Source organism: Athene noctua, chromosome 3, assembly GCF_965140245.1.
Source record: "Athene noctua chromosome 3, bAthNoc1.hap1.1, whole genome shotgun sequence".
Taxonomy (NCBI): Eukaryota; Metazoa; Chordata; class Aves; order Strigiformes; family Strigidae; genus Athene; species Athene noctua.
Window position 1 is genome coordinate 24,333,653 of NC_134039.1, and position 20,370 is coordinate 24,354,022.

A 20,370-nucleotide genomic window follows, 5' to 3' on the forward strand; every position below is an offset into this window, starting at 1 on the left:
GGATCAGCAATTCAAGGGTTACAAGGACTTCTTGCTCACTAACGTTCCTTGTTCATCACAAATGTCCACATGATTTGCACCAGTGACAGTTCTAATCAAACAAAATTCACTTTTAAAGGTGGTTTATGTTTGCACACAGTTTCTGCCTCTGGTTTGCAGAGAATTGTAAGAGCCTCTGAGAAAGCCTGTTACCTCTCAAGTATCTCAGCATGTCTCACTGGGCCTTCCTCCTCATTACCCTTGTTCATCAATATCCACCGTGTCCATGCTGAGAGGCTTGTCCCTTCTATCACAGCATCTGTTATTTAGGGCAGCAGTGGTTTGTTTTGGAGCATGCTTTCTTCCTGGGGTGTCTGTGCATGGCATAGGACAGCCGTGTCCTAGTCACTGACCAGTCTTGGATCATTCTCGCTCTGATTTTCTTAGTCCAGTGCTCTTCTGGGGCTGTCCCTGCCCAGTGTTCTTGGAGTTTAAGCCACACATTTTTTTTCCTTTTTGTTTCCTTTTAATATAATGCTTGTGATTTGGAGAGGTTGGGTGGGCAAAGACAAAATATAAAGGTTTGATTTTTTGATTCAAGCTCTGAAGCTGTGTTCATCGTTCATCAGACAATATATGTCTTTCTGATGCTTTTGGTTATAAAGCCTTAATAGATCATCAGCATAATTTCAAATGTAGCTGTCTTGAAAGGATTTCCAGGACCTGGATTAATACTGCCCTTCCCAGTTTAGAAGTAGGTTTCTGATCTGTAACGTACTTTTTTGGTTATAACAGCTCTCATGCCTTGATGGTGAGGCTGCAACTTATGGATAGCTCTAGCATACATTTTCCGGAAGAATAATTTATTCATTGGAAAATACAATTTACTACATTTTTGTATCTGCCAAAGCTGTTTACAAGTTCTTCTCAAGACAGTAACAGTTTATTCAACAAAATAATGAGTACATTTTGATATTTTCTAAATGATCTGCAATGAAGGTAGCCAAAAGTCCAGAGAAAAACACAAAAAAAGGTCCAATTATAAGCACAAAAAAGCATGGCAGTCAGGAGATCTCAGGTCAGGAAATGATTTTATATTGCAGAACATAAGATCCCTCTCTGGGATGTATTGAAGATGCACCTGTAGATAAGCATGACATGCAGGGTAACAAATGCAAACAGCATTTTCTATTGGCTTGAGTAAAAATAAAAGAATAAAATATTTCATTATTTTCTTTCCAAGGCAACAAAAATTTTTCCTGTTAAGGGTTATTAGGAGCGGCTAGCGCCTCCTCCTGCAGCCCTGGCCAGGCTCCTCCTGCCTTTGGTGCAGGAGCCCAGCCTGGTGCCCAAAGTCTCTGCCCAGGCTGAAGTCATGTGGCTGCTGCTTTCCTGGGTGCAGGTTCTCACACTCCCTCACACCCTCATCAGTTACTCTGACTGACCAGGTTTGGTTCTCCTTGCTGTCTCCCATATCATTTGTTGGTCAGGTTTGTGTCCCCGTATGCTCTTGTTTTAGATTTCTCCTTTTCTTACTATCCCTTTTCTTAAAAATTATTTTTAAAAATTATTATTTTTTATTTGTTGAAGAGGTCCTTGACTGGATCCCCTTACAGAAGCAGACAGTCTCCTTCCACGTACCCTTACATTTCCTATTTTTCCCCTGATTTGCCTAGGAACTAAAAAGCAATAAAACCCTGCAGTATCTTTCCTTTACATAAATTTTAAAGAAGAAAAACCTTGTATAAAATTGGTTATTGAAGTATTTAGTTAAAGGAGTATAGAAGAACCAGATGGACGTATGTTAAAGGAAGTGCAATTATTCCAGCAACACCATTAAAAAAAAAAAAGCTAGTACCTGAAAACAGCAGATTGGAGTAGAAAGAGGAAATAATATTTTATGCTAACATAGCTGGAGGTCCTGGCAGAAACATCCTAAAGACTAACATGAGGGGATGTATGTGCCAGGAATCAATGCTTTCTACCAAGAACAAAAATAGCTTTTCGTATCTCTAACACAAAGTTCATGATGAATTGTTGCTTTTGTATTTGCCACAGGATCCTGTTTGTTCTCTGTCTTGATGAAGCCATCCAGGTTTAGTACCAAGTGCAGGTGGCATTCATATGTGCTTAATCTTGTTTTTCAGATCATGTCTCCTGTCTTTGCCCATTAGATTCTTTCACTGCTTTGTCACAGTAGGAAATTGAAAAATCCATTGAAGAAAGCATCCTGCAGTCTTCAGCACATGGAGAGTGATTTAAAAATGTTGACTGGCAATCTTGTTTTCATCCTCTTCTAGTACTCTGCAAGAAGTAGAATAGATTTCAGCTGAGCTCAGATCCATTGGCCAGAAACAGCCAAATTGGAGGTGGGTGCAATCCTTACTAAGAAACTGAGCTTATGATGTGTGTGACATAAGAAAAGTTAGCATATTCCCTGTCTTTCTTGACTTCTCAAAACTAACAGGAAGAAAAAGCAGTAAAAAGTTCCTTTTTTTTTTTTTTCATTAAAGAAAATAGTTATACTTACAAAAATAAGAAATTATGAGTACATGATTTTGGGGTAAGATTTTTATTTTTAAGGCAACAAAACCCTCTCTGCATTTTTGTCTTTAGATTTTATGGCAGCAAATGTTTTTGTCTGTAAAAGGAAAGGAGTAGTATTCCTTCCCACATTAATCTCCTCGGCTAAGTTAGACACATTCAGTCTTGAGTTTCTATATCATATGTAGCTTTTGGGGAAAAGTTGAATGAATTCTGATTGGTTTATTTGGATAACATAACAAGTGGCACAAACTGCTTTTGTACAAAGTTTGGTAACTCTTTTTTGAGAAAGTTTGTTTTAATCAGTTATGCATGGCAGTTTTCTGCCAGCTGGTCTGGAATGTATTACAGGCAAGAACAACTGCAGAATTAATTAAATGAGAGATGCGCCACCCTAAGTTTCTACTCCCTGCCTTCTCTTTTTTTTTTTTTTTTTCCCACCCCTCTCTATCAGTGATGCTTTTTAAATTTCCGATTTGAAAGAGTAAATAGTGAAAGCATAGTGATTTTCAAGATACAAGGAGCACTTTGGTAGGTTTAAGCTGATCCACTGGAATTTTTCATCTCAGCTTCATCGTTTTTCCACAATAGCTGGTTTGTTGGAAGAGAAAACAAACCTGCCAAAAGCTGTCATTGTGCTGAGAGAGAACCAAATGGTGCTTCTGAAAGATAAAGCAGGATGGAGAAAATCAAGCTGTCAGTATGTATAGTGCAATTTAACAGGGCAGATAATAATGTGGTTCTCATGGAGGAAAAATTGCCCCAGAATGAATGAAAAGTAGAATTTGAATCTACACATTTTAGTTTAGTAGCAATTAAAAAATAATTGTAGTTTCAAGTGACTCTGAGAATAGACGGAGGTGGAAAAATAGATTGAACAGTTTTCATTTACCTCTGTAACCAATTCCTGGCACGTGGGTCACAGGGAGAATTTTCCTAGTATATTAGCTGAAAAAACCTTAGCAAAATTCTCTCTTCAGCTTTAACTGATTTCTTAGCTAATGTGTACTTCACTAATGACAGTCACCAATCTTCCATCAAACACAAATAGCAGTGCAGATGCTTAAAAGTTTTTATGCCACTGAAATATGAGGATTTGTGGAAGGAAAATGAGAAAGTAACTTCTTCCATTATGGTTGTAATAAGCTATGCTTATGCACTAGATTTCCTGGTAAGTTATGGTTTAGCTGTCAATGCTCAAGGCTATTGTTAGAGAAATGTATTTGGTAGCTTTATTTAAAATACTGTATATTTAGAAGCGTAAAGCTGGTGATATAACTTTTTAAAATTGTGAGTTTGAGTATTGTGATCCTTATCATCATTGGTTTTCAAACATAACAAAGTTTTAATTTTTGTTTAATGAGGTTTTTATGCAGAGGGTATGGGCTGCTGATTTGTCACATTTATATCAGAAAATATATCGTGCTGTGAAGTTTCTGAATGTTGTTGTGGAAGAAAGTTGAGGGGTTTTTTCATGATTCAGGACAGCAAATCAGGAAGTGGCCACTTGAATCTTGCAGTAACTTTCCTAAAAGGAAATGAATCTCAGAAAGATGACAAGCAAGATATTTTAAGTATTGTATGGATATGGAGGTTGAAAGCTTGTAAAAGCGTATATCACCATACTCAGCATAAATGTAAAAATAAAGCAAAAAACTGTTGACAGTGCATAGATTGTGCTGTAAAGGATAATTATACAATACTCTGTTCCCTCCTACTAGAGTGGGGAATACATTACTGTGATCTTTCAAAGGGAAGCACTTGCTGTCCTTCCTATGTGTCCTGATCCAGTGTCGGTGGAGGTTTCGATATGATCCCAGGAGCAACATTAAGACACAAACAAGGTCAAATGCTGTACACCCAACACAGGTTTTTTTTATTATTTTTATTAAAAAGTGAAGAGGGGTAGTGATAGAACAGAATGGAAGGAAAATATGGAAATCAAGCAAGCATCCAAAATAGTCGCAAGAATAGTCACCACCATGGATCTAGTGGCATCCAGTTGGTCCTCAGTCTTCAGTTCTTCAGTGGTGGGTGCACACAAAGTTCTCCATGGCCTTTTAAGTTTGTGTTATCAGCTGATTAGCATATCTGCCCACCTTTATGGTTTTTTTTCGTCTGGTTCTACAGGTCATAATCAATACAACAGGGCCATAAAGTTTATACAATGACTGGTGATCAGCGGTCCTTGTGTTTGATGAGAAACACCTGGCTTCACTCCGTCCACCTCCTTGAGGCTCATCTAAGGAGTTTGTCAATATAACTGTAAGGGAGTGGGAGGGTACATCCTACAATACACTCCTGCTTCCTTAAGTGATATTCCTTAGATTAATTACAAAGACCACAGCTGGTCCTTGATGGTCGAGGTGTTATTGACACCACCCCGTGACCCAAAGCACAAACACAAGCAAGCTTTGAGACAATCATTTGTCATTTCAGTCTCTCACACTATGGCCCTCCCTCCCTGAGATAACAGCTCGGTACAGCCCAAACGAGACCAGTGCTCTGCCCCTTCCCCAGCATTTGGTGGCTTTGCCCTGTTTGTTTTTCCTGTAGGCAATATCCAGAGCATGAAGTTTAGTTGAGTTTCAGATGTGAACCTGGCAGGAAAGCAAAGCATTGCCCTGGGTGGGCTCGTTTCAATACACCTGTGCAGTGTGTGATCACAAACCTTTTACCAGTGCAGGGTCTCATGGCAGCAAAGTAAAGGGCTTTGCCTTTAATTTCCTTGTAAAATCCCTCAAGACTGGCTTGTATAGGCATCACTAAGACACACATTGGTTGTTCCTGGCCAATAGAGCTACACAGCCTAAAGGCAGGTCAGCTGGCTGCCTCCCTGTGCTGCCCTAGGCTCCCAGTTGTAGTCCCAGAGACACCTTATGACAATGGCAACATGTGCCTTGTTCCTCACCTCTTTTGCACTGCACTGGTTCACTTCCCTATCTAATATGCAGTAGAGATGTAGCTACACCAGTAAACAGAGAGGGCTAGGGACCAATTCATAATCAATTGTAGCATATTTGTCTTGGAGAGAACTAACTAGAGTGCCTGGAATGGAGCTAAAGGGTGAGCTAACATCATTAAGCTATGTGAGCAATCAGAAATCGAGCACTTCTGCTGGCTTTGATGTCCTTTTTAATTTAACAGAGACAATTAATTTCTCAGCACTGTTACACCACAGTGTCCCCAGCAGTTATAAGGTATGACTATACAAAACTGTCGTACTGAAAATGGATGCTTGAACAAGTTCTTGCTGTTCTCTCAGGTGGGAGAAATTTTAGATCAAGGCTTAGACAGTGAAGATGGAATGGCTGCACTCAGTTGCTTGTACTTTTGACTTTGTATGTCTCAGTTTGTGCAGGTTGGAACCATCCAGTCTTCCAAACTCAGTGGTCTCATTTTGTAACTGTGTTGGGTGGGGTTTGATTGCTGGAGCTTAGACATCATGAGCAGGAAAGGAAAAATAGTTTAAAGAAAGCGTTGGAAGAAAACCGATCTCTTCATCTGGGCTGAGCAAGAATTTTTTTCTCCACATCACTAGTGTGAACTGTGGGTCTGCTCACAGATTTTGCAGTATAAGCCACAGATGGATTTTTAAGATCATGTGTGAGGGTTTTTTATAGCAATTATCATCATAGTGTAGAGGCAAGAATCACTGGTGATGTCCCTGATTTCTGCTGTTTGTTTTTTTTTTTTTCCCCAACATCTGACAGTTGTAAGATTTGATTCTTTATCACCGGTTTTGTGTTAGTTTCAGGACATTATGAAGCAGTTCAGGGATGCTGGAAGCTCCTAAAGAGACTTCTGAAGTTGGCATCTCTTACAGTGCTGACACTGCAGGATTTCCAACAAGCTCTTTGCTCTGTATCTCCTCTGTTCCTCGGTGGATTCCCTTCTAGCATCTAATCTCTGCCAGAATATCTGTCAATGTGCCCCTGACCCAGCCACAGCAGAAACCGTAAACCCAGGTGATCCCTCCAGTCCTTTGTTCCTGCACCTTTGTTACCCTTTCTGTTTGGGAAATTTGTACATGTCACTATATACAAAGGAGTTGGTCATGAACAATTGAAGCTAGATTGTGCTGAAAAAGATAGTACTGCTGGGCCTGGTATCTCACCAAGAGACCTGGTAGTTGGTGTACTGCAGCTGAACTAGGTCATGCATCTGCCCTGTACATACCTAGTACTCCAGCACTTGGGCCTGCAGCGAATGGCATTGAGGAAAATAAACCAGAGAACTAGCTGGCGTGTATTGGCTGAACTGTTTTTGCTGACTGGTTTTCTAAAAGCAGATTCATTAGGCACACTAGTATGTCCTTGTGATTCACGGAAAAGACTCTACAACTCTAATAGAGTTATACAGCAGGTATGTTTACTCCGGTGCCAGGGTGCAAGGGGATCTCTCCACAAAGCTTGCACACCCACAGTACCACTTATGGAGTGTGGATATACATATTCATTGGATTACATAACACAAATGTCCATATGCATGAGTAAGGCTGGGTTAGTTAGAAAGGCTGATGTCAACAGTTTATGTCATCTTTGCACCTGCACATTGCCTCCTGGTGGGCGTCTTCAGGGATCTTTGGGAGGAAGGCTCATAGTCTTTCTCACTTTGTTTTTTCTCCTGGAGCATGCACAGATTCTCTTGGCCAATTTCTTGAATAACAAGAGTGTTTTTCAGACGGTTTACTTTCTATCTTATCTAAGAGAACCAATAGAACTTCTGTCATTCATATATGGCTATCTTTACTCATTAGCAACATTCCAACTAGTTAGAGCACACCTGTTACTCAAGGACAAAAGCGTAATATTTTGCTAAACATTGTAATCCGTGGTAGATTTTCACAGTGAACTGCTTTGTTTTGATGAACACAGTAGTCCTTGGTAAAATTCCATGGAACAGTCTGGGCAAGCAGGATTCTTAGCAATATTTTAAAAAATACTATAACTTGCTATAAATAAGTAAATAAGTTGCTAAGCAGTTTCCTATAAGTAAATAAATCTCAAAACAAGTAATCATTGCTCTGTATCACTTGTGCAAATTGTTTATGATTTTGACTCCATGCTCTTAGGTCCATTAAGCTGGAAATGGAACTGGGTAGGGCTGCTGGAAGAGAACACAGGACTTTTCTGCCAGAGCATTGGTGCAGCGTGCTATCTTAGTTTTTTTCTCACTTCATGCTCCAGAACAGTTGCTGCCACCCCTCATTTCTCTTGGTACATTAAGCATCCAAGGTTCAGGAATGCAAATGATTATGCTCAATTAATCATCTCCATAGCCTTGTGCATCCAGATAACATCATTGTCGTTAGTGGTATGTTCACAGTGTGCTTTTTGAATAATGCAGTGTACTGGTAGTTTCTGAAACTCTAAATATCTGGCAAATGATACTCATTTAAAGTAGTGTAAATCCACTGATACCAGAGGAATTTTGTCAATTGAAAGCATCAAGACAGGACCTTAATGATCATATTTCTACTCAATTTCAAAGTATATTCAAAATAGAGGAATCTTTTAAAATGCAACATTCCTCAGGTTTTTTGTTTTAACATAAAAAATGCAGATGTGTGTGAGGTAGAAAAAATGGTCTAATTTGTATATCAGGAGCAGTTTTAAGAGAACTTGGTATTACAAAGTGCTAGATTTGCTGGGGCACATAAGGTTCCTGACTTTTGCTTGGTGAAGCAAAGCAGCACTGTGTACTGTGTCTTACTAGACTAGCAGATTAAGGAAGGGAAATTCTGGTCTTGAGACAAATTCAGATATAAATATATTGCGTGTTAAAAAGTGTATTTATTTTCCAAATTATTATTTGGATAAAGCCTCTGTATAAAAACCTCAGCAATAGCTCCTGAGCGCTGCACATCACCATACAAACTATTCTGTCTCCTGTCTGTGAAACAAAAGGCTGAATTTCACCACTGTTACTGTATGATTAGCTGCTTTGAGAGTATGTATACTGAGCTACTAGGGATGTAAAAGTCTATCACACAAAGCAACTGATCACTGAATGATCCTCCTGGCATTTGGAAACCTGGGAATGTAACTGCTTCCTCAAGAGGGAGTTTATGGCCGTGGCTGTTTGTCTCTTGTGATTCATGACCAACCTCACTCAGGTTCTTCAGAGATGCTGACAGACTTGACATTTACAACTACTTTCAAACCTACAATTTGGCCTTCTCTGAAAAATACCTTGGCCTTACCAAATGGATGCTCTTAAAGTATTCTGTTTTCCTGTTTCTGAGTTGTGCTGTAGACCCCAGACCATACTTTCCTCCTCACTCCAAAATACCTTTTAGCCTGGTGGTTGGGTCCAAATCTAAAGTTTTTTCAGGTAATGCGTTACTGCTGATCTAGGGAGACAAGCCACTAATGGTAGCTTTTGTTCCTGTTTGATTATTTAGTAATACTTGAAAATAATGCCTTAATCTGTGTTCACATCTTTGGTATTTATTGTAATCGCATAAAACGTGTACATTATTTAGTGTTAATGTGATTGTCAGAAGTCCTTTGGTAGAATTTCTATGGTAATTCAGTATTAATTACTCTGAGGATTAAAGAAAAGGAGCTTATTTTTTTATGCTGCCTGAATCTGAAAGAAGTCTTTTTGATTCTTTAGGAGATGGCAATTTGCTTTCCTTAATCATTTTAATGTGAACATCTGTAAAAGCTGATACTCTTTTCTGAAAGAAAAGGTATCTCAAAGGAGTACAAACCCAGGGGTCTGTAGTTTCACCATATTTTCACATGCAGCACTTATTTGGTAAGATGCTTACCATCTCCTCCACAACCCTGTGATAAATCAGTGGTTACCCTCAATCTAACTCCTGCTGCAGTAATGTTTTGACACATTCATGAAGGGAATTGGTGCAAAGACCTTAGTCAAATAAAAAGAAATTAAGCTAAGGCTGGATGTATTGTTTTCTCTGACTAAAATTTCCGGATAGTTTAAGTTGTGCCCAAGCAACTTAGAAAACCAGGCTGAGCAGCTTCAGCTGAACAGTGAAGATCTCAGTTCAGAAAACTGGCCAAGGCTGATGCCATATTTTATGAGGCAAATAGTCATCTCAGTCACTGAAGCTGTGTAGGCCTTCTCTATATGAGGGGTCTTAAACCTCTGTCTGTTGTCTAGTAGGAGGCAGTCTAAACCACCAGCGAAGGGGCATGCTAGGCTGGTGCCATCAGCATCATCTGCAGATATTATTCCAGTTTGTTTGACTAAACAGGGAGAGCCTGAAGGCTGGGTGACTCCACCACCAGTTTAGATGGTCATCCTCTTCTTGTCTTTCTCTCTGATTTAATGCTATTGTATGTCCAGTAAAATCAGTTTTAACCAGAGGGATTGAAAGAGCCTTCTTCGCGCATTGCTGGTACATGAGATTGCATTGCCCAGGTTAATATCCTGCCAATGTTGTTTTCTGGAGCCAGGCTCCATACAGTTCTCACAATTTGTTGTTATTGACTGTTCCATGAGATAGGGAGCAAAAGAGAGAAAGGTTTTCTTGCCTGGTATTTCAGAATGTGAGAAGATGGGACCACATCTGAGTTATGGTGTATTATATAAAGAGACATAGCACTTCTAGATGTGTGACACGGGAAGAACACCAACTACAGTTACAAAACTGCTCCTATATAATATAGTATCAATGCCACTCTGGCATTTGAAAACTAGGAGAAATAGTGAATTTAACATTTTGATCCACTTTCCTTAACGAGTGCATAGAGGGCTGTACTCATTGACATGCACTGTCTTTCAGAAATATTACTTTATCCTAGCAAATAGTATTTATTTCCTACTACCTTAAAATAAGTTTGTTTTTTAATTCTTTTACACCGTATCTCCTTTGAGTGAAGTTAATGAGGGGAAAAAAGGTGAAGGAACTCCAGCACTTTCACAGATATCAAATCAGTTGAAGAGATTAGTAAAAGCTCCAGCATGTTTCAGCTATCTGTACCTTGATTTGATTTTTTTTTTTTTTTTTTTTTTTTTGTCGAGAGTGTTCTAGCTATAGCAATTTAAATTGAGTACAGGCTGTACTAACAGTTGAGGAGAAACCTTGGCAGTTTAATCATGTTGAAAATAAGTTTAAGTGGCATTCGCATCATTTAACACCATACATCTTGGAAAGTATATCTGGATGACCTACTCAAAATAGAGAATTCTCCTAAGGGTATCATACTGGAAGCACAGTGCTAGAAGCATCTATCAAGCCTTAAGAAAAGGTAAAAGGAAGTTCACATCACTAAAGAGGAAAGAAAATGGAGATTAATGGAAACAGAGAAACATCCTACTAAAACCTGAAGTTGTTTCCAAAGTAAACAGAATTTATTATAAGCTCTGGTTGATTGAATATTTTATCCATGTGGCAGGCAGAAAAAAAGTTTCCAAAAAGAACTAACTAGAGGAATGAAAACTGCTATGTCCTCCTTCTAGCAGCACACAAGACAAAAAACAGCAAAAACTGCCTACACCCCACCTGCCATGTGAGTATGGTCAATTGATGACCAGGTATAAAAGAAGATCACAGGGAGGCTGTATGAATTATTTGCATATGTTTGCCGTGTGGGAGAAACAGGACATTGCCTCTACCCATGGGGAGACTCAGCAGGCTGAATTATTAGAGATTTTTTGGTATAGATACAGGATGGACGTAAATGTATTGGCAGGACTGGACTCACCCATGCATGCTGAAGAACAGTAATGTGTACCTCCTCACTTAAAACTGCCTTGGTACTTGGCTGGAAAGTGTTAAAAATGGGATCAGTGTTTAAAAATAGTTCAATTAGATCTGTAAGCCTGACATCTCTCACCAGCTGAATTGGTAGAAACTGTATTATAAGGTAGTATTAGTGAACACCTGGATAAATATATGTCCTCTTGTGAAGAGTCAGCACTGTTGGGTCCAATGGAAATTTTACCTTGTAAAACTTTTGGAATTCTTTGAATAAATGCATGTGGATAAGGGTAATCTATATCCAGTGGATAAAGTCTATTTGAATTTTTAAAAGGCTTTTGACAAAGAGATCAAGGCAATCATGGTGTAAGAGGGAAGGTATTGATAAAATAGTTAGTTAGAAGGATGTGGAGAATAAGAGATTAGGCAAATATTTGGAAGGAAGATTCACTGGTGTTACTGCATTGACAAACTACACCAGTATCAGGAAATCTGCTGAGCTGAAAATACTTGGATGTGCAGTTTAAAATATACAGGTCATGCTCTTAACTCTTCCCTGGTTGTCCATGTATGAATTGCAGAGTGAAGGGTGGGTTCTTTGAAAGATCTAGTGTGCAGCAAATCAGCACATCTCAAACACTGTTGGAAGCCTCGAGAAGTATCTACTAACGCTTCTAGGCATAACTGAACAGCACCAGAATTGCTGAGAAATATTGCTGTAAATTGATATTAGATGAAAGTTAAGGCATTTTCTTCAGAAGGGACTTTTTGAAAGCTCACTGACGGTAATGACTTCAAAGTTTACAGCTGTTGTCCTTGGGCTGGCTTGAATTCTCCTGGCTCATTTTCAGGGATTTTACTAATGGCATGAGCTCTTGTGCCGAGACCTGGAGGGGACTTCCTTGTCTGTTGAGATGCAGTTTGTTTCTCTCTCTTTCTTTTTAGCCTCATGTTTGGGTTCTGCTAATCTAACTCTCCAGAACAATTTATCACCTCTTCTGCTTATACTCAGGTGACCACTAGTTCATTACTCAACTGCAATGCTCATTGCCCTAGGGATGCAAAACAGGTGAGGCTGCCCAGAGGGCATGGCTAATAGAGGGCATAGAGATGATCTTCTGTATATTTTAGAGTTGTGTGAATCAATTTTACCCCATTTAAAATATTGTGGATTCATCATATATTACTATGGGCTCTGAACTGGTTTTAGTAAGTTGACAGTGTTGTTTAATAGGGATCTGCACTCCAGCTGCCAGACATATAGCATGATCTGAAAGATCACACTTGATACATGTACTGTAGTTTAAAAAAGGTCCTCATATACTTAAAACAGAGCCTATCCTAGTTACAGTTGTTGCCATATACCTGTCAAAACATCTACTGTTTTAATTTCTCTTCAGTCTACGCTTTTTGTAGCATAGAGTATCTTTAAAAAGAAAATATATTCAATTCAGATATTGCTGTTTTCTCTTTGGAAAGAGCTCTAACAGGTTGAAGAGAGGATATAGTTGAATGTCACCTTCACTGACATCTGCAAATTATTAATATATTGAAGGATGTCATGATGTTAAAGTGAAAACTCAGGAGACTTGGCAAAAGTCTCAGCTATGAATAGGTGGTTCATGGCTGTATCGTTTGGTGTGTTTTATACTTGGGTTACAGAGTGCATAAGGCTAGCGTGAACAGACAGAAAAGCTTAATGTTAATTAGCTTTGTGTTTATTGCAGTGCTGTTGCAGGCAGTGATCTACAGAAACCCGTGTCTGGACAGTAGTTGGGTAAAAGACCTAGATGTGCAGGAGGCAGCGAACTGTTCTGTTCCTGTTTGGTTGCTGTCCCAGACATGGCAGACTGTCTTAGGGAACCCATGTTAATCAAAGTAAATCTCTTCAAGACTGTAACTGGGCTTTGTTGCAGTTCTCTTTCCCACTGAAACCTGAGAAAATGTGTGATATTGGTTATGTTTCTTCTCACTGGCTCACTCTGGCATGCAGTCCAGTGACATTAAATGCTAAAGATATCAGACTTAGTTCTGTGTTGGGTTTTTTCCTAGCTGATTTAATTGGTTCTCTATTTTCTCATCCTCCAGACTTTCAGCTGTAAGACCTGTGAAGAATTCAGAAGATTTAGAAATACCAGTCAGCAATTTCATTTTTACAATACAAGTAGTTTACAGCCAAGCTGTTCTGCCTGTTCTTTTATATTATTTCCACTTGTGTGTGACTTCAGCAGCCACGATCTTCAAAGAGTCAAACTAAGATGAACAGCTCATCTTTTGAAAGCTAAGATTCAAGCTGTCAGATAACAGAAAAGATTGATGTTTAGCTCTGCTGGTTTTGGAAAGAGTAGCTATTAAAAGCACATTCTAATTTGAGTTGGCAGAATAAGGATCACACACAGTCCCAAAATACCAGTGAACAGTGATTTCAGTGTTTCATTGCTTTGGTGTATAGGATAGCTCTGTGTTCCATTGAAAAAAGAGTCAGCTTTCCCTTGGCACTATATATAGTATTCCCAGGGCAACAGTGTAAGAGCAGTAATAGGTGGAGGTTTAAAAAAACACCCTAATTAAACTGAATTCAATCAGAAGGGGAGCATGCCTCTTCATGGGGATTAGAGCCTACCTCTGCAATGTCTAACTGGACTTTGAGTGGATTGAATCATTCTAAAGGTCATGTGCTAAGGACAGTATGTCATTAAGAAACAGGCTGGTGGAGAAAGATGTAGTCTGTACTTACTGTGGTAAGAGTGTGTTTCCTTGCTTTTGGGTCTTTGGAGCTGATGGTGGGATTAACCAGAATCCTTGACTTGCAAAATGCCATTGAAAAGGTGTATAAAAAGGAAACTCAGGCCAATTTGTTTGTCTTTAATCTTTGGGACCAGAGATGAGAGGAATGCACACAGGTTCTTAGAGTTTGAAAGCACATGTCCATAAGAAAGAGAAGGCAGTGTGGGGTCTGAGAAGGCTGCAGGCTGTGCCTGAGGGATGAGCTGAAGTGAGTTTTGGAGACAGTCATACCCTGACAGGAGGCAGTATCTCCTCTGGGAGTCTGAGTGGAAGATTTGCTGTCTTTGGATCCATAAAGGGCAGTCAGATGAAGGAGAGAGGAGGGCAAAAACAAAGGAAAAAATGGGAATAGCATCACCCCATCCATGCTGTGAGCTCTTGACTGGGTGACCATGGTGCCTGTGGAAGGACCTGCAGCGATAACAGGGGAGAATCCCTTGTGCTGAAGCTGGTTAAAATGAGTTTAGACAAAGCACTGGGGATCTTACCACAGGAATAAAAGCCTCCTGCACTGATGGAGAACATTTGGCATCTCTAATTTTTTGTTTAATGATCAGTCTTTATGACTGATAGTGTTACTTCATGCCTTTTCTGATCACTCTGAAGTGCATTGTAGGCCTGATTTTTTTTGCCTGAAGCTCCAAGCATACTTCCAGTGAGATCAGAGTTGGTTTTGCCATTGACTTTAGTGGGATTATAATTGAATCTTAAGTCAGGTAGCTATCCTTAGGGTAAGTAAACAGTGGCTTGTGTAGTTGGGGAGGCTGGGGTAAACAAGAAAGGGGGTCAATTTATAGCACTTCTAAGTGCTCGTTTCTGGTTCTCTGTGGACAGGTAGAATAGTCTACCTTGCAACAAGGGCATGCCAAAAGTGCCTGTGTAGAGAGTGAACACATGGAAACTAGTGTGCTGTTAATTCAGACACAGTCTGTGTTTTAGTAATATTGGCTACACAAGCCCCAAAGGGACAGGTAATCAAGAAGTGCATAGTGTGAATGCACAGGGCATTAAGGAGAGCATCACTGTTTGAAAGCATAAAAGCGCTCTGAGAAATGAGTGCAGTGAAACTCCACTGTCACTGCAGTGGATGTGTAGTTGCAAGCTGACTTCTTGTGATCCCAGCTGTAAGCATATTCCAACAGCTGCAGCAAATTGCTAAATCATTCTTGGTTAATGATGACATCAAATTATCTAAATAATTTTTGTAGGTTTTTTTGTAGGTTATCCTTTGCCATAGGGACAAATACGTAAGCCTTTATATGTCTTCTGCTCTATTCCCTTGAGCTCTATATGTCTTAATTTCAAAATAATACACTAGTTCTTTGGCATCTGAGCTGTTACCCTCGTTATTCTTTTTTTGTTTTTTTTTGTGTTTTTTTTTATAAGTAAACATGCAATTAATCCAGGATGCTGAACTTGTAACTTTGCAGATGCCAACACAGTAGATAACAGGGATATCATCACAGGCATGAGATAGTGACTCTCTGGGGAGATCAGAAAGAAACCAAGATGCAAGAAAATGCTGCCATTGTTATCTGAAAGCAGGTTAGCTCAATGTCAATGCAGCAATTTTTTTGTGGTTACTGGAAGTCATCTCTTAGTACCAGAGAGGAGTCCTGCCCCCGAATATCTGCTAAAGAACATCAATAAGAATATTAAAAACAGATTAAAAACAAAAAGCAGAACACTTAGTGCTTTTTAGTCTTTGATTGTACTGTCATGACTATGTACTGTGGCAGTTTTCTCTTGGATGCATCATTCTTCCTGGAAAAGCAGAGCAGAGCATTTGAGGGAACTCTATAGGTGGTGTCAAGGAAATAATTTCTCTTGATATCTGTGTGGTTGTGCCTACATGTGCCTGTTGAAAGTTGTGCTTTTTAAGTTCTCTTGTCATATGGACCTGACAGCAAAAATGCGTTGCTGATGATTTTATTTGCTCTGTCTTCATTAATGAGAGTAGTGGAAGTAAAGTGCCCGAGCTGAATGTGCCATGATCTGCTTTCACCAGTGTTCACAGTCATCGGCACCTCTCTGGGCTGCCGTCAAGCTGCTGGGACACATTACTGCAAATTATCAAGCAACTTGCATAGTCTTCAGGTGCTGCTCAGGAGATTCCAGTTCCAGTTTTATCTGAATGCTGGCAACTCGCCATGTGTTTTGTGAGTTTGACTGCAGAAGGTCAGAGGACGACCCTGAAAGCACTTCAGCTGTTTCTTGCTCAGATCTGAGCTGGGGAGATGATATTGCCTGAGATGCACACTTGCACAAGGGGCTGGATCATTGATGCATTTGACACTTGGTAAGTGGGCAGGAGCTGCACAGCTTCTGGGCTCTGCCCCTGAGATTACTGACATTCAAAGCATGTCAGGTAGAGACAAGCACGCACCAGGCTTCCCATTCAAGGAAGGCTGGGTGAGGGTCAGCATGAGGCAAGGCATTTGTGTGCATCCTTGGATGCAAGGACTGCACCAGGCTGGCAGTGTCCATGCCAGGACAAGTAGGAAAAAAACAGATTGTCATGCTCACGCATGCACTACAGAGCTGGTCAGCTGCAGGGGAAAAGCCCTCCTGGTCTCTCTGTCAGGCATGGAATAGCATCCTTACTGTCAGCTGGGATGGATGCGGTAGGGTACCCTCAAGCCACCGGCTGAAATGGGGTTGCCTGCAGCACTCCCTGTCTGGATGGGGAGCTAAAGGAAAATACACTCGAGCTTCCAGTACCATTCCTAGAAACTTGCTGACCCACAGCATTTATCCCTGGATTTCTCAGCCTCTGACCAGCCTATGAAATGTCAGAAAGCTGGACAGGGCTCCTATTTTTACAAATGGGAAACAGAAAATTTAATTTGCTTCTAATATCTCCCCTCATCAGGAGTGCAAGAGGGGCAGCAGCTTTTTGGCTGTGTTAGGCAATCAGACCAGCAGTAATCAGCACGTTTTATGTTTCTGCATGGGCTCCTGGCCACTTGTATAATGTCTATCTGTTGAATTGGGCATGACACCTACTGACACTGCAATCCAGATCATTTGAATGAGACACAGGTTTCCAGGATGTGATGTTCCTGAAGGACAGTTTGCAGTAGTGTGACAAGCAATGTCCCTTCTTTGTGAAGTACCTCCCATGCACCACTCTCACAGTAGTGCTATTCACTTGTTACTTTAAGGCATTTGGGGAGATTTGTCTAGAAGAAATGTAAACACATTGTGGCAATGATAGCAAATTAATATTCAGAGACAGTCCTTGGCCCTCTGTGACTGTATCTGAGCAACTTCAATGTATTAATCTTAGAGCTGTGCAGTGCTTTTCTGTGAATGGTAAATTTGCTGAAAAATGCAGTTTTAGAATAACCACATCTATTTGCCATCTGAAGTGAAACTTGTTAACTAGCTGTAAGTGGGAAAGGACATGGTGAAACCAACTTCCAGGAGTAACAGAAGTCCTGTATGTGCCTTCCCTTCAGCTAAGGTGCAAGGACCCCATCACATCAGGCTGTGTGCTGTAGTATCCTTTACTGTGAAAGGAAGTTTGAACCTGCATTTCCCACCTGTTTTGCCAATTATTAGGCCTAGCATAAAGGACACAGCCAGCATAAGGATGAACCAATAACCAAATTGTATTTCACACAAAAGGGTCAGTACATGGGTGAGCACTGGGGGTACAAACAAATCTGTCAGATTATACATAATTGACATCAATCCCACTGACCCCAACAATAACACCACACAACCAACAATGGGTAGAATAAATGGTGAAATGCAGTTTCCCATAGAAGAGACAGGAGACAACTGAGTCAACAAGCCAAATACATAAGACCAAGGAAGCCACATACTGAATCTCTACATAGCCCACGTTTACAAAAGCCAGACCTGACTGGAGCCCAGCTCCAGGGAGGCAGGAGATCCTTCCCCAACAGGGAACTCTGCAAAGTGCACCCACCTCACAGACAGACACTGCCCCTTCCTGCAAGGGGTCCCAGCTTTTATCCCCAAGTGGGACACCTGACCTTTGTTTACTTCATGTGGGACACCTGGGGCTCATTTACCTAATGGCTCTCCCTGCAAGGCCGGCAGCACCCTGGAGGGAAGCTTAAAGGTAACTCACCCCCCTTTGTGAAGGGCTGTGGGAACCACCTATATGTCAACCTTAATTTGGGGCTGAAACCCCAGCATTTCACCACCTCCCAGTGATGTCCCAAATTATGGGGAGGGGAATAGTCCAAGAGCCTGCTGCTGGTCTTATTCTACCTCTTATAAGCAATTAGGGTTATTAGAATAGGGTTTGGATACTGAGCCTCAGTACCTAGGTGAATATTGAAAGGATTAAACTAGGGATTTTTTTTTTTTTTTACCCTCAGTGACTGTCCTGATGTAAATGGAACAAGTTTGATAGGATGCACCCAACTCCTGTACCTGACAATCTGACAGGTTGTCTTGCTAGTCCTTTGGAAGAGAGGACGGTAAAGCCTGTTTTGGGGAACACTTAGTTAAAGGTCTGACAGTAATGGAGTGAGAGGGTGCATATGAGAAAGTACAGCCAGACAATGAATTTCTGCCAGGAAACCTTGGTTTTGGCTGGCCTTCTATATTCAGCTGTGTCTTGGCTATTTCTACAGAAGAGAATGCAAATGCAGTAAGTTATGAAATAATTTTTATTATTTTGTTTTGTATGTTCAGGTTGAATTAATTTCTTGTTTGGAAGACAGAGGCTTTGTCTACATTAGCAGATATTTCCATGCAGTAGGAGCAGATCTGCAGAGCAAAACAGTAATGAAGACCAAGGCAGATTTCAGGGCATTTGTTTCAAAATAGCTTTATTCTAATTCCTCTTGAAGGAAATTTTGAAAGAAACTCATAGCAAATCAGGAGACCAAATATTGCATGTTGAAAATGTTGACAAAACCTTTCAACTTATTAGGAATATTTCAAGTTTTCTGCAAACAAAGACTTCAAAAAGCTGTATTTTTTGTTGGAAGCTGTTTCAGCTGAAATTTCTGGCATCCTACTTAAACCTGTGTATCTTGCTGTGTGTGAATCTTGCTGATGTTTCACAGATGTCTGTATACAAAATTGATCTCATCATAACCCTTTGAGAAGGGTATTCTTATACCTATCTCTCTACCTGCCCCACAGAAAAGAAAAAAAATCCAGTGCTGCTGTCTCAACTTTCTTGTCCTGACTCCTCTGCTGGATGCATGACTGAAATCAGTCACACATTTGCCTTAGCTGCAGGAAGCTTAGAGCGAGGGGGCAGCAGCAAGGGATAGTTTTTTTGAGATAAAAATTAGAGATCACCCAGCTGCAATGAAAGGAGTGCATGTGAGGCTTGTGCAGAAGTGGCTTTTAATGTAGTAAACTGCCTGCGCGCTGAAGGCTATAGATACTGTCATGTGGTAAAGGTGGGGAGGGATTAGTGGCATTCTGAAGATTGTGTGGACTCTAAGAAGAAAGCAGATTATTGTGAGTAAAATCATAGTGATTTCTCAGGCAAAAGTATCCTCCAGTGCAGTCTGCACCCCAGGACAGCGAGTGCTTCTGTTACTCTGCAATTTTGTGGTTTAGATAATGGATTTTGCCCATGGCTCTGGCTGACCTCCAAATCAGTTACATGCAATGATACATATTTAGGATACTTTTAACATTTTACTGAGACGTGATTCATTTAGTTTCAGACGTCAGGACATGTCAAACATCAGTGCACATTTTGGTGTTTGTGAATGGCCTAGGATTTCCTGCCAAATGTCTTACTCATCTTGGCATATCCAGAAGCATATGTCAAGGAAAGGTTATAGTCTGACAGAATACTGGTTTTGGAGTAGTATATAAGTAACATCATGGACAAAATAGACATCAGCAAATACATACTGGAAATTTAACAAATAGTAGCCTGATGTTGTTTTTACATCAAGAGATGAGAAGACCCATCATATTAGAGAAATAATCTGTATATACATATTGCCCTCCTCATAGCTGCCAACTAGTTGCTCCCTTAACTTGCATGGTACAGATACCAGCTGCTTTTAAACCTACTCAGTGTGTAAATCATGCCATCTTAAACACCAGCTCTGACTATTGTTTGGTGCCTGTGGCTAGATTTTTGTGGTGCCACTTAACCAGAACAATTCATTGATTTCTGTTTTAGTTGTTTGTAACAAAGTATGTTCTTTGAGATTTCTCTCAGTTCCAGAATGAGAATTAACTACTGTGGTAGCACAACCAAAATTGCTAAACAGGCATAACAAAAACAATTCTTAAAAGTTTAAGTCCAAAGTTTCTATTTAAATATTGCTCAGTATTACTTGTTCAGCATGTAACTTGATTTTTTTTTTTCGTATGCCCTTAAGGAACAAGAACACAGACTTTAAAATTTCTTCTAGATTCCTGTG

The 20,370-nt window shown here is 40.2% G+C and overlaps 1 protein-coding gene across 6 annotated transcripts in view; it reads left to right on the forward strand.

Moving 5' to 3' along the window:
* Positions 1–20,370, forward strand: part of ST8SIA1 (ST8 alpha-N-acetyl-neuraminide alpha-2,8-sialyltransferase 1) — a 208,918-nt gene that overhangs the window by 103,749 nt on the left and 84,799 nt on the right. The window lies entirely within an intron of this gene.